The sequence below is a fragment of the Lactuca sativa genome, chromosome 9, assembly GCF_002870075.4.
Source record: "Lactuca sativa cultivar Salinas chromosome 9, Lsat_Salinas_v11, whole genome shotgun sequence".
Classification (NCBI taxonomy): Eukaryota; Viridiplantae; Streptophyta; class Magnoliopsida; order Asterales; family Asteraceae; genus Lactuca; species Lactuca sativa.
The window spans coordinates 173084149-173104117 of record NC_056631.2 but is presented as its reverse complement, the minus strand read 5'-3'; positions in this window follow the sequence as shown (position 1 = coordinate 173104117).

Genomic DNA, 19969 nt, shown 5'->3' with positions numbered 1-19969 from the left:
TCTGTTGTTATAAAAGAAGAAATTGGGTTATCGTCCAAGAATTTGAGGTTTAACTGTTTGTTCCATTATAAGGTAAAAATCTTCTCTTTGCACCATTTTTTTTTATGATTAAACACTGACATTTTTATTTATTTCATCTATTCTAGTAATAGAATGAGTTTTGAGTTTCAAAGGAGTTAGGTTTAACATATTGTTAATCAAAAAATAAAGATCGTTACTTTTCAAAACTTATTTTGATCATTTATCGTCGATTCTTGCATTATAATTACATTCACTGCTAGAAAACAACCGGTTAATGACACGCACTGATTTACGATACGCATTTTTTGCGTGTCCTGAAAATAATGTCAGTTTTCCAAAATTTTAAGGATAGAGGACACGCATTTGTGCGTGCCCTAAAATTAGTGTCAGAAAAGAAAAAAAATACGGAGGGCGCCTATCATAAAATGTGTGTCATGTAAGTGTGTCGCTTTATATTTTTTTAATGAAACATGTGTTTTAAGGGGGAAAATGAAATCCCCAAAAATTAACCCTCTCCTGTTCTATCTGAAAAATTAAAATCCCCCTCGCCTCCTCCAATTAGCAAGAAAGAAGCCCTAGGGTCTTCGTCTTCAGCCACTTTCAGCGCCTCCAATGCTTCTATGTTCATCCAACCTATATTTATCTCTTTATGCATGTCTATTTGCATTTCTATGCTGAAAGAGCTTGATTTGACTGAGGATTTGGAAATTGGGTTTGAGTAATTATGAGTTGATTCTACTGCATTCTCCCAAGTATGGGGATGAATTCTTTTGTTTATTCAAGTTTGGGGATTTAAGTTTCATTGACATTTTTTCGTCAGGTAACGCCTGCTGTCGAGAAGATGGGTGGACGCGAAGGGATTAAGAGGAATTCAACACTAATATGTGCACCGATAATGGCAGATACGGTGGATCAAATGTTGATTCAAATGAATTTGGCGAAATCTTATCGTGCCAACCTCATTGAAATCAGATTGGATAGCTTGAAAGGGTTTAACGCTCAGGAGGCTATCCAAATCCTAGTCAAACTTAGTCCACTCCTAACACTTTTCACTTACAGGTGCTATTTCTACATATGTCATTCTTAGAATAAGAATGATTTTCTCGATTTTATCCACATCTTTCTTTCATGATTAAGACTACAATATATTGTACCTTATGTTGATCATTTAACGTCGATTATTGCATTTGTTACTGTATTTATGTAGAATAAATCAAAATTGTGAAGTTGGAAGTATAAATTGAAAGTTTTGAGTTCGAAAGGAGTTGGGTTTAATATATTGTACGTTATGTTGATCATTTAACGTCGATCATTGCACTTGTTGTTGTATTTATGTAGTATAAATCGAAATTGTTGAGTAAGAACTTAATAATAGTGATTTATGTTTGCAAGAAAACCTAAATCATTGAGAAATCATTTGATTAGTATATGTTTAAAAATCTATTATTTAAATCACATGTGATTAAATTCTTTTATTAACAGTTTATGATTAGCTATTAAATAAACAGAGGTCATTGATATCTGTTATGTAAACTATAATATTCAACATAAATTATATGTGATTGATATCATTGATATTTGTTATAAACTGTAAATGTTTTATTAACATTGATAAAATCTTATGTTATTGATATATGATATAAACTATAATACAATGCTTTAAATCATAAATTATTAATATAAGTTATAATCATAAATGTTTTAGTTATATATGTTAAAAATCATATGTGATTGATATATGTTGTGATCACAGATGTTATGAACATTTACATTTTATATTATAACATAACAATTACATATTATAGTATAGTGTTTTATATCATATATTATTAATATTTGTTTTAATAATAAATGTTTATGTTGTTAGTGATAGGTTATGTTGTTTGACAATGTCTTTTACAAGCGATAATGTGAGTTTCTTTATAAATAAACATCAAATTATTACTTTTGTTGAGAGTGTTGAAGTTGTTAATGAAGATGTTGAACAATAAAGTCATCAAAACCAAATGTACAGTTTTTTAAGTGAATTTTAATTATTGATGTATTTAGAATTGAATATGTTTTTATAATATTATGTGATTGTTCAGTAATTTTTTAGTAAATGCGATTAATATTTTGTTAATCATATGTGATTATTCATTTTTTCATATTTTAATAAATATTTACATCTGTTTATTTTATCTATGTTCAATTTTTATTATAATCACATATGATTATTCAAGGAATTCATTATTAATTACATGTGATTAGTCATTTGATTTTGTTAATAAATTTATCCTTAATCACATGTGATTTTACATTTAATACATTGTTGTATATTCAATTTTATGTTATGTGATTATTCAATAGTTCTTTATGAAATATATTTATTATAGTGTTAATCATATGTGATTGTCAGTTTATTATATTGATAATCATAAGTGATTGTCATTTTATATATGTTCAATTATCTGTGATAATCACATATGATTATATAATGAACTCATTTTAGATCACATGTGATTATTCATTGATTCTACAGGTGAATTGTCACACCCCGAAACCGATGGCCGAAACGTTTCGGGGCGGAGGTGACGTCATGCATAGCATCACAACCAATGAATAACAGCAAGCATAGTAAACACAACCAGACATTGAATACATATGTGAAAAAGTTTACATTGTTTAATACATAGTTTTGTTCTTATCAAAGGTAAAATAGAAATTCACGACACTAACGCTTTGACTTCTTCGAACTCCTGGAAGTATCTGTCTACTAATTCCCTGAGAATACAAGCAGTTTGAAAGTCAGCATAAAGCTGGTGAGTTCATAAGCATTTAGTTTTGGTGGCAAACTGTTCTTTGAATCCTTTTGAAAAGTGTTCCTCAAGAAAATCCTATATTTTCTTATGAAAAGTGCGTTTGAAAACCCAATCATTCCATGACTTCCAGGTTTGTACAGAACGTGTACAATCCAATGTCTCGTGGAATGAATATCAATATCCGTTGGTTGAAAAACAATATGTTTTGAATACCCGGTTTATCCCGGGAAAATCCTATATATTTACCTAAAGGTGGTTGGTTGATTATCCGTTTTAAATTGAGGTTTGCAAGTATCTATCATACTCATGTATATATATATATATATATATATATATATATATATATATATATATATATATATATATAAGCAGTTTTCTTTTAAAGACTCTGGTTACACCCAGAGATATATTAGTCTTAAAAGCTAAATAAAAGAAATCGTGATGAACTAAGTCCTGAAGGTATTATTAATACCCTCCAGTAATCTAACAGTTGTTACTTTGAGGTTAGTTTATTTGATTCATTATTACAAAGTAAATTCATGTTATCTAGGTTGTGAGTTTCGTAACCATAACTGACTGGACATGGCCTGCAATGGCCGATATCCTTAATGACTTTGTCACCCGCAGACCTGCCAATCCAACTGTAGCTAGCAGTGAGGTGCGGGATTGTCAGTCTCGTATAGATCAATACACAACAGTCACGCTCTCCCTACAAGAGATTCTGGTCACGAGGGCTAGTCCTCCACTCTGTTTAATGCGGTAAGTGTTACCAAGGACGTGTCTCAAACATAGCCTAACAAAATTTACACGTAATAACACCAAAAATCGTGTTTATGATTTGCATGAATCCTTTATAAAATAATACATTTTACTATATGCTTCACAAGTTCCTTGTTCTAGTTTAAAAAAAAAAAAACTGTTTCTACGAGTTGATTTCTTAATCGTTTGGTAAAACTGTTTTTCGTGTCAAAAGCATGTTGAAATATGGTTATCTTAAACAAAATAATATATTTTTAGCACATTTTTCCTTGTAGTTTTGCTTGTATTAACATAAAAATAACTCGGAAAAACGCAGGGGTATGAGCTCACAGTTGTTTCGTGGAGTTGTTAACTGAAATGAAGATTCCCGAGTTGTTGCGCGTGACACTTAACGAAATCCTATTATCAAATAAATACGTATATGTATCTAAATTAGCGATTTCGATAAATAAAGTGTCGGAAACACTTGAATTTGGTTGAGAAATATTATCGAGACTTGCTTGAATCGAAGGAATGAGTTGACAACCTTAAAACACGAATTTACGGATTCTGAAGGTGAGTTTACGGCCTTAGAACACGAGTTTACGGTTTTTGAAGTTTGTTGAGTTTACGGCCGTAAACTCAAGAACCGAGTTTACGGTCTTTGAAGGCTGGACCGTAAACTCGGAAAATGGGATTTGGATGCTGATTTCGACGAGCTGAGTGATTCCAGACGTTCTGAAAGACTCCAAACAAGGTTTTCTCGATGCTCTCCGAAGTTTGAAGGCCTTTTGAGTGTTTACGGTCGAGTTCTAGAGAGAGAGAGAGAGGGAGAGAGTTTTTGGCCATAAATGTTCTAATGAAGGTGGAGGCATCATATTTATAGGGGTGAGGTGCAGGGGTCCACTTTCTACTAACTGTAAACATGTTTACGGCCGTAAACTAGTTTACGGTCGTAATCCCATTTTAGACCAAAAATGTAGTTTTCTCGAGATATTCGGGTTTCCGCGTGATTTTTGGTTCCGACTCGTAAATAGTTTAATTAAATATAACTAGATTATTTTATTAAACCAAAATTTTGACGGAAAAATTAATGAATTCAAAACTTTATTAACGAAAATCGCGTGACAGAAACGGACAAAGTTTCGGGTTGTCACATCATCCCCCCGTTAGAGGGAATTTCGTCCCGAAATTTGAACATGGAATACAAATCATGGATTAGGAAAGAGATGCGGATACTACTGTTTCATCTGATCTTCTTGCTCCCAAGTGAATCCAAGTTCCTGTTTAACATTCCAGCGGACCTTCACTATCGGGATGTGACGTTATTTCGTTCGCTTGACTTTTCGATCCGTGAGTTCAGGTGATTCTCACACAAAGTGTAGACTCTCGTCTAACTTGTGGTTTTCGAGGGGAATTCGCAGGTGTCTCATCGGACGGACACTCTTTTTGGTTCAACACGAGGAAGAAGGGATGGACTTTGCTGAGTTCTCGGGGTAACTGGCGTTTGTATGCTTACGGGACCGATCCTAGCAATGATCTTGGACTGTCCAACGTGTCTTGATTTTTGCTTTCCACGCTTTCTGAAGTGTATAAGGCCTTTCCAGGGTGAGACCCGCAAGAGACGCGTCCACCCATCTGTAACTCTAATGGTTTTTGTCTCTCATCAGCGTAGCCCCTTTTTGCACGATCTTCTCAGTCGTCTTTCGGATAATTTCAGGAATTGCGGAAGTGCTGCCGGGGACTTGACTCTTGACTAGTTGCGTGTCACCTACCTCAGCCCAGCAAGGATGGAATCTGTACTTACGACCATAGAGGGCTTTAAAGAGGGATGAATTTTCGAGGTTCGCATCTAATTTGTCATTACGAGCAACGAGAGTTTTGCGATTGAACGATTTTAAGACAAAAGGGTTTAGTATGACATAGTCTCGACCAGACTAAACAGGACGACGTTGTAGGATCGCGCGTTAAGTTCGTCCGGAAAGAGCGTTTCATTAGCACATTGATGCCTCCGGGTGCATGTCTCTGGTGTTTGTTGTGTTTGATTCGAAATTAACAAGTACTACTAACACGAGGGTTCTGATGTCTTGAAGCTATGAACTTTCATGAAATGGTTCTTACTAGATTCCCTATGATCGTTTGGTGTACACAATTCGTGTATAATTACAACCGACCCTAGCGTATTCACTAAGTTATCATAATTTGTTCATCAAGGCTTTTAAATCTTATAGGAATGTCGCAATTGAATTTGGAAGAGAAATTAATCACAATTATAGTGGTTTTCAAAAACGTACCAAAACATAGCAGGGTTCTTTGATGCTTCCTCATTCTCTGAGGTCAGACTCCTCCTGTTTCCCCATTGTTCTTTTCTGTTGGGCAGTCTCTTTTGAAATGTACTAAACTTCCACAGAGGTAACAAGTTGGACTTGTCCCAACATTGGTAGTCGGAGTGATGAACTTGACTAGGGTTCTACAACCGCGGGAGGTGTGTCCCTTCCTATTGCATCTGGTGCAATGCAGCAATCGGCAGACCCCATGATGATGGTAGTTGCACTTGTTGCAGTGTTGGAGATTTCCATAGTAGGGTATGGTTGGTGTGGGAACAACAGGGCTGACTGGGGTACTGACTGTCCCAATTCGTTGCCTCTCAGTAGATCTTTGGGTTGAACAACTCCCGTTTAACTTACGTTTTAGGATGTTAGGTTGGAGATTAGGTGTGTCCTTTCTAGTAGGTACTTGTTGTTGAGATTGGTTAGCACCAAAATTCAGATTGCCATTCACACTTCCACCCACATTCATGTTGTTAGCGTTAAGAACAACTAGGGCGGCTGCTACAGCTGCTGTGACGGTAGCTTGGAACATAGTTGGGTCCATATGGAGGATTGGTGTCTTACTGGTGGGTTGGTTACGTTTCTTCGGAGGCATGATCTGCTACATATCAAGGAAAGAAGATTGTGAGCAACAATGGTTTCCCCCGGATATATCCTAAATGTTTATCTATGTGTTGAGATTTCCCGTTAAGCTACGGGACTCTCAGTGATTCGACCCACATCCCCATGATGTGGTCTTAGCTATGATAGAAAAGATTTGAACACACAAAGTTCGCATATAATAAGTTTACGAAATCCTGGTTGCTCAGCTCATCGGACTGGCTGAGTAACTCTCACATTTTTGTAGGCTTTTGACGATATGGAGATTTGGCTATGAGGGTAGTTCCGAGGATCAAGTCGATACGGGATTCAACTTGGCACTCGGAATAAATTCCTGGAATGTCTTCGGGGAAGACATCGGGAAAGTTGCAGACTTCGAAGATGCTCTCGAGGTCTTTAACTTCTTGTGTTTCATTGACAACATGAGCCAGGAATGCATAAAATTCCTTCCGCATATGCTCCTAGACTTGATGCAGGAAATGATACGAAGGTTCGAAAAATCTTATCACTGAGAACAGTGAGGATTTCGTTGAAAGGACGAATTGCTTTCCCCGAAGCAAGGGATATCAGCATGATTCGAGGTCTAACCATTTCATGCCAGTTAGGATATCGAAGCTGACACGAAATTGATGGGGAAAGGAATAATCGTCTAAGTACATCTTATGATTCACGTTTTGAGGGTAAAACAGCGATGGGACCTTGATAAAGCTGCTTACTTTTCATGCTATCAATCTAAGGTACACTTTTGACAATGAAAATCTTTAACTGAAATATGATAGTTGCCACCATTATCAATATGAAGATTACACATAGTTTGAAGAATTTGACCTAGGAGTAGGTCTACCACATACCAACAGAGGAACAATTTGACAACATAAAGAACTAGCAAATTGATACTTGCAAGACAAGAATGTCTCTAGAGAAAGGATCTACTTGGAACATAAATAGGGAAGCTATTCCTTAGACCAAAAGGAAAAACAAGTAGAATATTTCTTACTGGCGACGGGCACTTCTCGGGCGGAACCTTAGGTTAGTCAACTGGCGCTCCATTTCAAGCAGGCGACTCTCGTATACTGATTGGCGTGCTCGGAGCTCCACGAATTCAACTCAAGTTGCAGCTAGTTCTCGCTGTTGGGCTTCGTTGTCTCTCAAAATCCTCCCATAAGCAACCTCGAGACTGCGAATACGGTTTGTGTTGGCATCCGAGTCTGCCTCGAGTTCCACAGTTCGTTGAATGGCCGCCACGTTCATCTCGACATTGCGGGCCACTCGGCGGATTATGATTGGAAGGGCTTTATCGGCGGATCCTCCTCCGTCCACATTGTAGAAGCGGCGATCCCCATTATACGGGCGTGGTTGGCCTTGTTCGTGACTACACCTATCCAGGCTTCCGAACCACATGGGTGTTGGGCCTTCGAGTACAAGATGAGGGTTGGGATTTGGTATTGGGGCCACTGGGGGTAAGTTCTCGACTTCTGGTTCCGAGTCAGTCTCTTCAGCAAAATGGTTCGGCAATGCCATCATCAAAAGGGATTTCATGGTTTCCTTCTGGCTCTAGTTCGATCCATCCATCATCTCCTTGGTTAGGAAAGTACGGGTCGCCAGGAAGATGGAATCCAGCCATGCTATCTACGCGAGGCGAGGGTAAAGGAATAGTTAATAGGCATCGAATCTATAATACTTCTAATGTAATATAGTTACATGATTGATTCTCCTGGGTAAAACTCTGTTTCGATCATTATAGAAAACTAAAATACTCCTACAGTATTTTAATCCTTATGCTCAATTCTAGAACTCTTTTGGTATCTAGGTAAGTTTTAGACTTGTTGTAACGCCATAGTTACTCCCAAGCACATATTGGTCATGTCTCGAATGAATATAGTTGATCAGGCTATATTGACCGTATACATGATTACATAACTGCCCAGGTTTAACCGCAGTGTCCAATATCCGAATACTTTTGTTTTGTTGTACTCACGGCACGGATTCTGATACTCAGGTATACTTATATACTTTTATAAAAATACTTGGATTTTCGAAAGTATACTTTTTAGTTTAGAGCACTTAAGCCCCTTAATATTTATAGTTGTATACCATGTAAGGTTCGGTATACTTAGTTCGCTATAAAAGAGGGCTCTGATACCAATCTGTCACACCCCGAAACCGATGGCGGAAACGTTTCGGGGCGGAGGTGACGTCATGCATAGCATCACAACCAATGAATAACAACAAGCATAGTAAACACAACCATACATTGAATACATATGTGAAAAAGGTTTACATTGTTTAATACATAGTTTTGTTCTTATCAAAGGTAAAATAGAAATTCATGACACTAACGCTTCGACTTCTCCGAACTCTTGGAAGTACCTATCTACTAATTCCCTGAGAATACAAGCAGTTTGAAAGTCAGCATAAAGCTGGTGAGTTCATAAGCATTTAGTTTTGGTGGAAAAGTGTTCTTTGAATCCTTTTGAAAAGTGTTCCTCAAGAAAATCCTATATTTTCTTATGAAAAGCACGTTTGAAAACCCATTCATTCCATGACTTCCAGGTTCATACAGAACATGTACAATCCAATGTGTCGTGGAATGAATATGAATATCCGTTGGTTGAAAAACAATCCATTTTGAATAGCCGGTTTATCCTGGGAAAATCCTATATTTTTCCTGAAAGGTGGTTGGTTGATTATGGGTTTCAAACTGAGGTTTGCAAGTATCTACCATAATCATGTATATACATATAAGCAGTTTTCTTTTAAAGACCCTGGTTACACCCAGAGATATATTAGTCTTAAAAGCTAAATAAAAGAAACCGTGATGAACTAAGTCCTGAAAGTATTATTAATACCCTCCAGTAATCTAACGGTTGCTACTTTGAGGTTAGTTCATTTGATTCATTATTACAAAGTAAACTCCTGTTATCTAGGTTGTGAGTTTCGTAACCATAACTGACTGGACATGGCCCTCAACGGCCGATATCCTTAATGACTTTCTCACCCGCAGACCTGCCAGTCCAACTGTAGCTAGCAGTGAGGTGCAGATTGTCAATCCCATATAGATCTATACACAACAGTCACCCTCTCCCTATAAGAGATTCTGGTCACAAGGGCTAGTCCTCCACTCTGTTTAATGTGGTGAGTGTTACCAAGGACATGTCTCAAACATAGCCTAACAAAATTTACACGTAATAACACCAGAAATCATGTTTATGATTTGCATGAATCCTTTATAAAATAATACATTTTACTATATGCTTCACAAGTTCCTTTTTCTAGTTAAAAAAAAAAAAAAACTGTTTCTACGAGGTGATTTCTTAATCGTTTGGTAAAACTATTTTTCGTGTCAAAAGCATGTTGAAATATGGTTATCTTAAACAAAATCATATATTTTAAGCACAAGTTTCCTTGTACTTTTGCTTGTATTCCCCCCCCCCCCCCCCCCCTTAAAACTTTAAAATAACTCGGAAAAACGTAGGGGTATGAACTCATAGTTGTTTCGTGGAGTTGTTGACTAAAATGAAGATTCCCGAGTTGTTGTGCGTGACACTTAACGAAATCCTGTTATCAAATAAATACATATATGTATCTAAATTAGCAATTTCGATAAATAAAGTGTCGGAAACACTTGAATTTGGTTGAGGAATGTTACCGAGACTTGCTTGAATCGAATGAATGAGTTGACAGCCTTAAAACACGAATTTACGGATTTTGAAGGTGAGTTTACGGCCTTATAACACGAGTTTACGGTTTCTATAGTTTGCCGAGTTTACGGCTGTAAACTCAAGAACTGAGTTTACGGTCTTTGAAGGCTGGATCATAAACTCGGAAAATGGGATTTGGATGCTGATTTTGACGAGCTGAGTGATTCCAGACTTTCCAAAAGACTCCAGACGTGGTTTTCTCGATGCTCTCCGAAGTTTGAAGGCGCTTTGAGTGTTTACGGTCGAGGTCTAGAGAGACAGAGGGAAAGAGTTTTTGTCTATAAATGTTCTAATGAAGGTGGAGGCATTGTATTTATAGGGCTGAGGTGAGGGATCCACTTTCCATTGACCGTAAACAGGTTTACGGTCGTAATCGCATTTTAGACCGAAAATGTAGTTTTCTCGAGATATTCGGGTTTCCGTGCGATTTTTGGTTCCGACTCGTAAATAGTTTAATTAAATATAACTAGATTATTTTATTAAACCAAAATTTTGATGGAAAAATTAATGAATTCAAAACTTTATTAACGGAAATCGCGTGACAGAAACGGACAAAGTTTCGGGTTGTCACATGAATGTTGTACTTCTTCTAGTGATGCAAATTCAAGCAGTATGATGGGTACAAGTTGTGTATCAGATTTTTATATGTCAAAGCCCTTGCATGATATCAGACCAGATTTAAACCTACTAAGTCAATGAGGTTCAAAGATGTTGATGAGGGAGTATAAACTTGACAAATTTCAAGAAAATCACAACCACGACCTTGAAGATACCTTTCACTTCAAAAGTACAAGGACACTTTCAAATTCCAACAAAGTGGTCATTTTTCGGGCGTCTACAATGAATATTGTAGATTACATAACTTTCAAGAGGTATATGGGATTTATTATCTGATTCAAAGATGCACAATTTATCATGAATAAGATGAATGATAAAGAAAACAACTATCCGAGTTATTCTTTAATTGCGATGTAAATAAGGTTTTGAATGCAGTGTTTTAGGCAGATGAAACGAAGAAAGCATACTACAATGAATTTGTGGATGTTATATCTTTTGATGCAACCTTTTGTACAAACAAGTAAGTTTTTCTTCTATATTTATCTTTTTAATTATATGTGATTTATGAATACACAATAAGTATGCTTATGTAATTATTTTTAAATCACATGTGATTTATCAATTGTCAACAATTATACTGATGTGATTATGATTGTAATCACATGCGATTGATGAATGATCAACATGTATTGTAATGTGTTTATTATCATAATTATATATGATTGATTTTTATCAACAAGCATACTGATGTTATTATGTGTTATAATCACATATGATTGATGATTGATTAAATCTCAACAAGTATGCTGATGTAATTATTTTCTAATCACATGTGATTTAATAATTGTTAACAAGCATTATGATTTGATTTTTTGTTTAATAATATGTGATTAATATCATTATTTTTAGTTTATTTCTAAGTTCTAAATATGCTTAATTGTATTTTGGTTATGTTATTATATATGAAACATATATGCATTGATTTTTGTTCCATTCACTGCTATTGATCACCATAAATCATCTGTTACTGTTCGAGCTAGGTTGTTAAGCACCGAGGATATGGATTTGTACATATGGCTACTTGAACAATTTTTGAAGGCTCATTCAAATAAAAAACCATTACTGGTTTTAACAGATCAAGATCCAACATTGAAGCAATCTATTGATTCAGTTTTTTATTAGTCAAAGCATAAATTGTGCATGTGGCATATCATGAAGAAACTTTTTTTTTGTATATGTTTGCTTCTATTAATCTTATATGATCGAACATATTTGGATATATAAAAGATTTATTATCACATATGATATTAGTCATATATCCATTAAAGATTAATACATTTAAGATTGTTATTAAATGTTATTTTATTGTAACGGATTCTAATCGCATATAATTAAAGCACATTGTTTGTTGTTTTATGTTTATAATAACTTGTGATTGAATCATTTTAAGTTTTGAGATCTTATTATTAACTTTATATTTGAATATTAATATGTGAATCACATGTGATTATTACAACTATCTGTGGAATTTCTTAAAATCACCGATTTCAAAAAAAGATTCAATAAGCTTGTTTTGGGACATGTATATTGAGCGTGATGTTTTTAAGTGGAACTGGGAACTGTTGATGAAAGAATTTAATCTTGAAGATGAGAGGTGGTTTAAAGATATTTTTGAAAATACAGAAGCATGGGTACCTATATATTTAAGTGATTTTCCAATGTGTGGGTTGATGAAGACAACATCAAGGTTTGAAAGTATCAATTCCTTTTTCAATACATACTCACAAACGAAAAATCTCCTTCTAAATTATATGAAGAATTACAACAATTCCATTCAAAAACAACAATATAAAAAATGTGAACTTGATCATAAAAAACTAAGTGAGCACATTACTCTTTGATGTCTCCATGTATGATAGAAGAACATACAACAAACGTCTACACGAGCAAGTTACTTTTTGAAGTTCAAAAAGAGATTTATAAAGGAGGATGGTATTGTGATCTTAAAGATTTTGGCGAGGGAGATGAATGATAACTTTTTAAAGTTATGCACATGAACCATAAACATGAAGTAAAAAGGAACATATACGGTATTTTATTTTTTAAGTATACCTTATTTTTATATTTTCATAATGTTAAAATCAGATGTGTTTTTAGATACATATGATTATAATCACATGTGATTATAATCAAATGTTACAAAATTTTAATTTTTTAAATCACATATGATTATAATCAGATTTAATTATACATGTGATTAAAATCACATGTGATCATATGTGCCACTTCAGATGTGATTATTCGTATATATTATTAAAATCATGTGTGATTATAAGTACATATGATTACAAGTACCTGTATAATCATATATGATTATAAGTACATATATAATCAGATGGTTAATGTATAATCATATGTGATTTTGTATTGTTACTGGTGGAACTAAACTATGCTGAAAAAGAAGTGAACTACACTCGTGGACATTTTAATCGTTTTGGTATAATGTGTAGACATGCTTTCAAAATATTGATAAACAAAAATTTGGATGAAATTCTGGATAAATATATTCTTAGGATATAGAGAAAGGATGTAATATCTTCAAATTATCAACTATCAAGAGATCATTTTGATGAAGAGGATGCATATGTTACTAAACTGGTCAATGAAGTAATTTTTTAAATATTGAGTCTTCTTTAGATTTTGTTGAATGATGTGAAGAGTAATTCTTCAAATGAAGTGCCTATTACAAATTGGATGTCGTTGAGAGACTTTATAAGGTTACTATACCAGAAGAGGTTGAGATTTTTGTTCCACATGTTCCACACTATAAAGGATGTAGAAAGAAAAGGCTTATTGGTGAAGTTGAAAAATCAATTATGAAAGTTCCAAAGAAGACCAGAAAATGCTCAGTGTGTGGTAAAAGCACTACAAGAAAAATAGCCTTTAATGACGCGCAAACAATGACACTCGCTGATTCACGTTACGCATTTCTGAGTGTCCTTAAAAATAGTGTCAGACTTCCAAAATTTGAAGGATAGTGGACACGCATTTTTGCATGCCCTTAAATGAGTGTCTCAAGAAAAAAAAAATTAAAAACACGGAGGGCGCTTTATCTTAAACGTGCGTCTTCTATAGGTGTCACTTTATAATTTTAGTGAAACGCGCCTTGAGAAGATAATGGGGGAAAACGAAACCCTAAAATTTTGAAAACCCGCCTTTCTTTTCTACCTTCTTTTCTTCATCTTCACAATCGACTCTCCCCTCTTGTGTTCTCTATAGTGAGAAGTGACGGAAAGAAGGGAGACTAGGATGGGTCTGTCGGTGATGATGAATGAAGGTGCTTTCCGGTCAATCTCGGAGATGGCATTGTCGATTTTGATGGTTGTTTCCTTTTTGCCCTAATCACGTCGTCACCGCGAATCACACACCGCCAGGTAGTGGAAGAAGATGATGAAGTTTTTCATTGTCGTATGTCGCCCTCCCTCGCTGTCTCCAACTATCTCTGCCCTTTCTTTATTCTTCGCTTCTATGATCGTCTCATCTTCCTTCATCTTCTCGGTTTTCCATCAGGTAATTATCAGGTTTGCTCGTGATGCTGCAATTCATAAAAGAGTTCTTCTCCGGTCTTAGCATCTTCCTGCGTAGCTGAACTTCTATCATCGCTTAGGATTGATCTCAGCCTCCTATTCACCTCTATACGGTCTTACTTGTAAGTCCACACCACACTTGTTCTGATCTTGTTCTGGAAAATCAAGAAACATTCGAAAAACCTTAGGGTTTCGCTTCTTATCATCGGTGAGGTCGCGTTTCTTCATATCAATACTAGGGTGTCGTTTCTTATCATCAGTGAGGCCTCGTTTCTTCTTATCAGTATCGGATTTCTTCTTGACTGAGGGGCCAGATTGACGAGACCTGTGAGACTTCTGAGATCGCTCCATGCTCCTTGTGTGACTATGTGAGGATACAAAGATTAATGGCTGCGACAAGGGTTAACAAAGCTCCTTATTTCTTCTCTACCAGGTATAATAATTGTTGCTTAAAATGATACTTTTTCCTATTCATCACTGTTAGGGCTTATTTCTTCTCTGGGACGAATTTGATTTTTTTTTTCTAATTTGGGAACCAAAACATGCGAGACTAATGAAAATATTGGTGATAATTAATGGTTTGATGATTCCTTAACATATGAACATTCACATTTATCTGTTATAGGGAACATCAAATCTTGTGTTTGGATACAATAACAGACAAATATACTTGCTGCTTATTTAAGTTCAAATATGTAGTGGACCAAACAACAAGACATTCTCAGAGATCTTTGTTCAGGGCATTGCAGTTACATTCAATTTGCACCTTGTGCACCAAGGTAAAAGAAATAGATAGAACAGGGGAAAAGCAATCATAGGTAAAAGAAATTGTAGTAAATTAGGCAGAGTTAAATATGTCAACATTTGACTTGAAAAAAATGTTTTTTATTGTAGGTTATTATAGCTACTTGTATGCAAAGTATTTTGCATCAACCTTATGGGAAAGAGTATGCAAGGAGGATCCATTGTCATTAGATACTGGTACTGTTATTAGAAAAAAGTTACTTCAACATGGTGGAGCTAAAGATCCTACACAATTACTTAATGATCTTGCTGGTGATGGGATTACAAGGAGCTACCAAAATCAAGGACATGGAGGAGGTATAGTTCCAGACATTACAAGCCTATGTAACGAATTGAACTTGAGAAGATGAAAAAAACAATCACGATTTTGCCCTCCTGTGCTGTTTTTCCAGAGAAGGAAATTAAGCAGGTCTGGTGTGACCAATGATGACAGTTGCCTTTCCTTAATGTGTTTCTTATTGTGTTCTAGGTAGGAACCAGCAAAATAGGTTTCAAGTATCTGCAATCATCAAGAACATTATTATTAATTATCATTTGATGCTAATGAAATTTGGGAGAAATTAGATCAAGGGTTTCGGACCTTCATGATAACGGGTTGTCCATCCTAAAAAGGTATATCTGGAAGGACTCACTAAAGATTGGAATGAAGAGAATTGACCCCTTCATCTTCTCTCTTTTTACTCTGTTTTTGTTGTGTGAAACAAGGCATGAACCAACACATATGCTATTGTTGTTGTTGTATATGATTCTTTTTGATTCATTGTCTACAAGACACTTCAAGGAGATGGTATAATTATTATTTTTAAAGGCTTAAATGCAACAAATGGAAGTAGAGTGAAAGTAAATTGGTATTAGGGATTGTTTAAATATTGATTTGAGCTTGTTTATACATTGTAGTTTATAAACTTTGTGATAAATGACCATTTTGCCCTTTTTCAGGAAATAAAAAAATTATTGGTACATGTTTGCAAATTTACAATTTTACCTTTTGTCTCATTATTCATCAATATCACATTAAAAATAACTACTAGTGTATCTTACTTTTTTAGTCTGATTTTTGTAACCTTTTTGATCCATATTAAGTTAGAAGAAACTTCGGGTTCTTCTGTTTATTGACGTACTCAAGAACTGGTCCAGTAAGAGGTTATCTCTTACTCGGTCCGATAAGGACGTTTGATTACAACACTTTTTACCTCTTACCGGGTCATTATGCCTCTTACCCAGCCATCCAAAAATTATAGCTAACCGAGTCTTTTTTTTTGTTATTCTTGTTTCTAACCCTACGCTGCTACACAATACTCCAACACGTTTCTATCAGTTTTTCATCAGCGATCGTGTAGGAGAATCACACAAGTCTCATCGCCTCTACTCTCTGCTAGTCGATCACCACCGCCGGTTGATCACCACCTCCAGTCGACTTCCATCCACTGCATCAGAAGAAGGTAAGGTCTTCAAAAGTTTTTTTTGTTTTTTTTTCTTTTCTGAATTGGAAGCAAACGAAACCTGATGATATTTGTTTCTAGAAATCGGATAAGATACATAGTATTGTTGCAATTACATGTTCTTTGATATGTATGATAAGAAATCAAATATTATTTTTTCTGAACTGGAAGCGAAAACAAAAACATATGGTATTTGTTTCTTGAAAGATATTTGTTGATGGAAATTAGAAAATCAGATAAGATGTATAGTATTGCTCCAATCATATGTTATTTGATATATGTGATATGAATCAATGTAGTTTTTGCTAAACTAGAAGCAAAACGAATTCCCTTTTGTATTTGTTTCTTGAAATCAAATGATATTTGTTGTTGGGAATTAGATAATATGCATAATATTGTTGCAATTGTATGTTATTTGATATGCATGATACATGTTTAGTATTGTAGAAGTATATTAGAGTATTGCTGAAACCAATTGTTTTGGAAGTGCATATATGTTAAAATCAAAATTTATATTTATATTTTTAATGGTTTATGTTTAATTTGAATTTTGTATGTTATTTTGTATTTTTTTTATAATTAGTCAGCAAATGGAAATTAACGGAAAAATATGAGGATGATGATTGATATGTAAAGACGAGTTATTGTTTATATGAAAATTCTAGTTTTCTTGCTAATTTAAATACTGTTTTTCAAGAATAGGTTACACCTTAGCTAAAGAGTTTCTGAAAGCAGGTGACAATGTATTAATATGCTCAAGGTCTAGTAAGTACAAGCTTGTTCAAATATGAACTATTAGAGTGATTAAACATTTAATTTTTTTTGAATGCAAAATACCAAAGAAAGCTTGTTCAATTATGATGCAGGGCGAGATCATCCTTTCTTGCCTCTTAGCAGCTATGAGAAAAGCTTGCATCTTGGCTCACGTGAAGTTATAGTCATGGATAGGTAGCTTTTTTAATCTTGATAATCAGCTATTTTCTATTGAAGGACAATGATATGTAAACTGATGTTAATGTTTTTTCAGGGAAAAAGATGAAGAGTTGGATGTTGTAACACTTTGTCCTCAATCATTTTTGTATCATTTAAATCGGATGTATGGTTCCACGAAAGATTAGGGAGACATTTTTCTTGGTAAATTACAGATTTCTTTCTTTCTTGCTCTGTTAGTATCTGATCAATTTGGAGGGCACGCAAGTCTGTATCTGGATCAAACTATAACAAGCCTTTTGTCTGCACAAACTATAACAAGCCTTTTGTCCCTATTGGAACTCTACAATTTGGTGTTTGTAGACACATGTCATTTCTCATGAAGGTAGTTTAATAATCTATTTACTTGGGTAAACAGTAATGCATCATTTACTTTCTGTGTACAAATAAATAATTTATTTCTTTTCCTATTTGCTTATAATTCAGTACCTTTGTGATCGAATGGAGCCACAAGTACCATGTGAACTTGTGACACCACGGGTATGAAGCAAAAACAAATTAACACTAATCATAGTGTCTAATTAACATGGTATGAGCGTAAAACTAGTAGTGTGTGTGCACGAATTAACCATGCTTTGTGCTAAACCTAATCGATTGGTGTTAAGTATTTACATAATTTTACTGTCTCTGTGGACGAATCAGCTAAAGACATGTTATGATGTATACTTTTATTTTCCCTATGCTATAGATCTAATTTTCCCTTTCTGGAATGTTTTCTGTTCTGTGATGGAACTTATTGTGCAAGATGCACACTTATATTTCATATTTTTGGTAATCATTATACTTATTGTGTTTACTTTATGTAGATCATATACGGTACACCAAACTGCTGCAACAGCCTATGGTGCCTTGTGTGCAGTCTTATGTTCACTCCCTATTGGGCCAAATGGAAGACAAAACCATGTAATTCTTGGAAATTTAGTTGATAGATTTATAGGACGGGCATTTCCATTGTTTAGAAATATTAATGCAGGTGATGGGACAGTGGAACTTGCAGCAGAAGGTCTTCATGAATTCCTTAATGCTGCAGAAGGTCTTAATGCTGGTGATGGGATAACTACTAAGCTTTCTTCACGACTTTGTCCCACTATGGGAAAGTCATGGAGATTATTTCTTCAGATCAAGTGTTTAATTCTATTCTTTCACACAAACTTATGTTGTCTACATGTGTTAAGGTGGTATTCATTGCAGATTATTTCTTCAGATCAAGTTTGGCCGAAAGTTCTACCTATGCAGATTTAAAGGTAATTAGCATCTTCACAACTGATTTTTCGCCTTCATAATTTCGTGATCTTTTAAAGTAAGAAAAGTTGTATAATGGTGGAATTATTTTGTTTTTATACACTAGGTTGAAGTAACACTTGATAAGTCTATGAAGATCAATGACATTACAGATGTCAAAATTGAAGCCACACTGTTTGCTATCAATACCAATGAGGGTTCCAATCTGCTATCAACTAACGTGGCCAGTTTGGAGCTTCAGCAGCCCCCTCATTTTCCTTTAGGGTTTCATGGGTATCGATTAGAAGGAAAACTGAAAAATCCCAAGCTTTGGTCTGCAGAGCAAGTGAGAAATCTTGTCTTTTAATCAAACAAATTACTTTTCTTTTCACCTCTTCATCTAATAACATTGGATTATGTTGCATGCAGCCAAATCTGTATACATTAGTTGTCACCCTGAAAGATGCATCAGGCAACATTATCGACTGTGAATCATGTCTAAGTAGGCAAGGAGGGTTTATTTGGGATTGGGTTGACCATGTTTATTTGGGATTGGGTTGACCAGATTCATCTCTTAAATTTTATAAAATTGTAAATGTGGTGCAAGGGTAGTTCTAAATATTTGCATATGGTTTTAGGGGTTACTCAAGGAAAATGCATACAGTAGCAAATACTGGGCATATGGAGGTGACTTTGGAGATACACCAAATGACTTAAGAAGGCAGAAAAGAGATTGCAGGTTGATCCTGCTATATGGTCAATAATGATCTTTAGGGTCTGCTAGAAGGATTGGATATTGCGGTTAAGCTTCTATCTAAGACTTCACGCCAAGGACTTGATGAATTTATGATATCATATTTTGGCATGGCTAGAAGCTTTGGAGGAAACGAGACTCAAGCAAAAGTAAACACACAGAGAGTTGTTGGCACATAGTAAGCTAAATAATGCAGTTGTATATAAATGAGTTCATTTTTTTTATAACATTTACTCACTATTGGAATAATTATTTGTATTTGACATATTAGTGAAATTAATTATCTTTGTTATTTATGGTATTTTATTTTGTATTATGAGATTTTTAATGTATTATTTAATTTGAAAATTAGTAAATCTATAAATAATACCTTTTTTTTAACATTTAAAATTATGATACGCAAAAATGTGGGTCATCTTCAT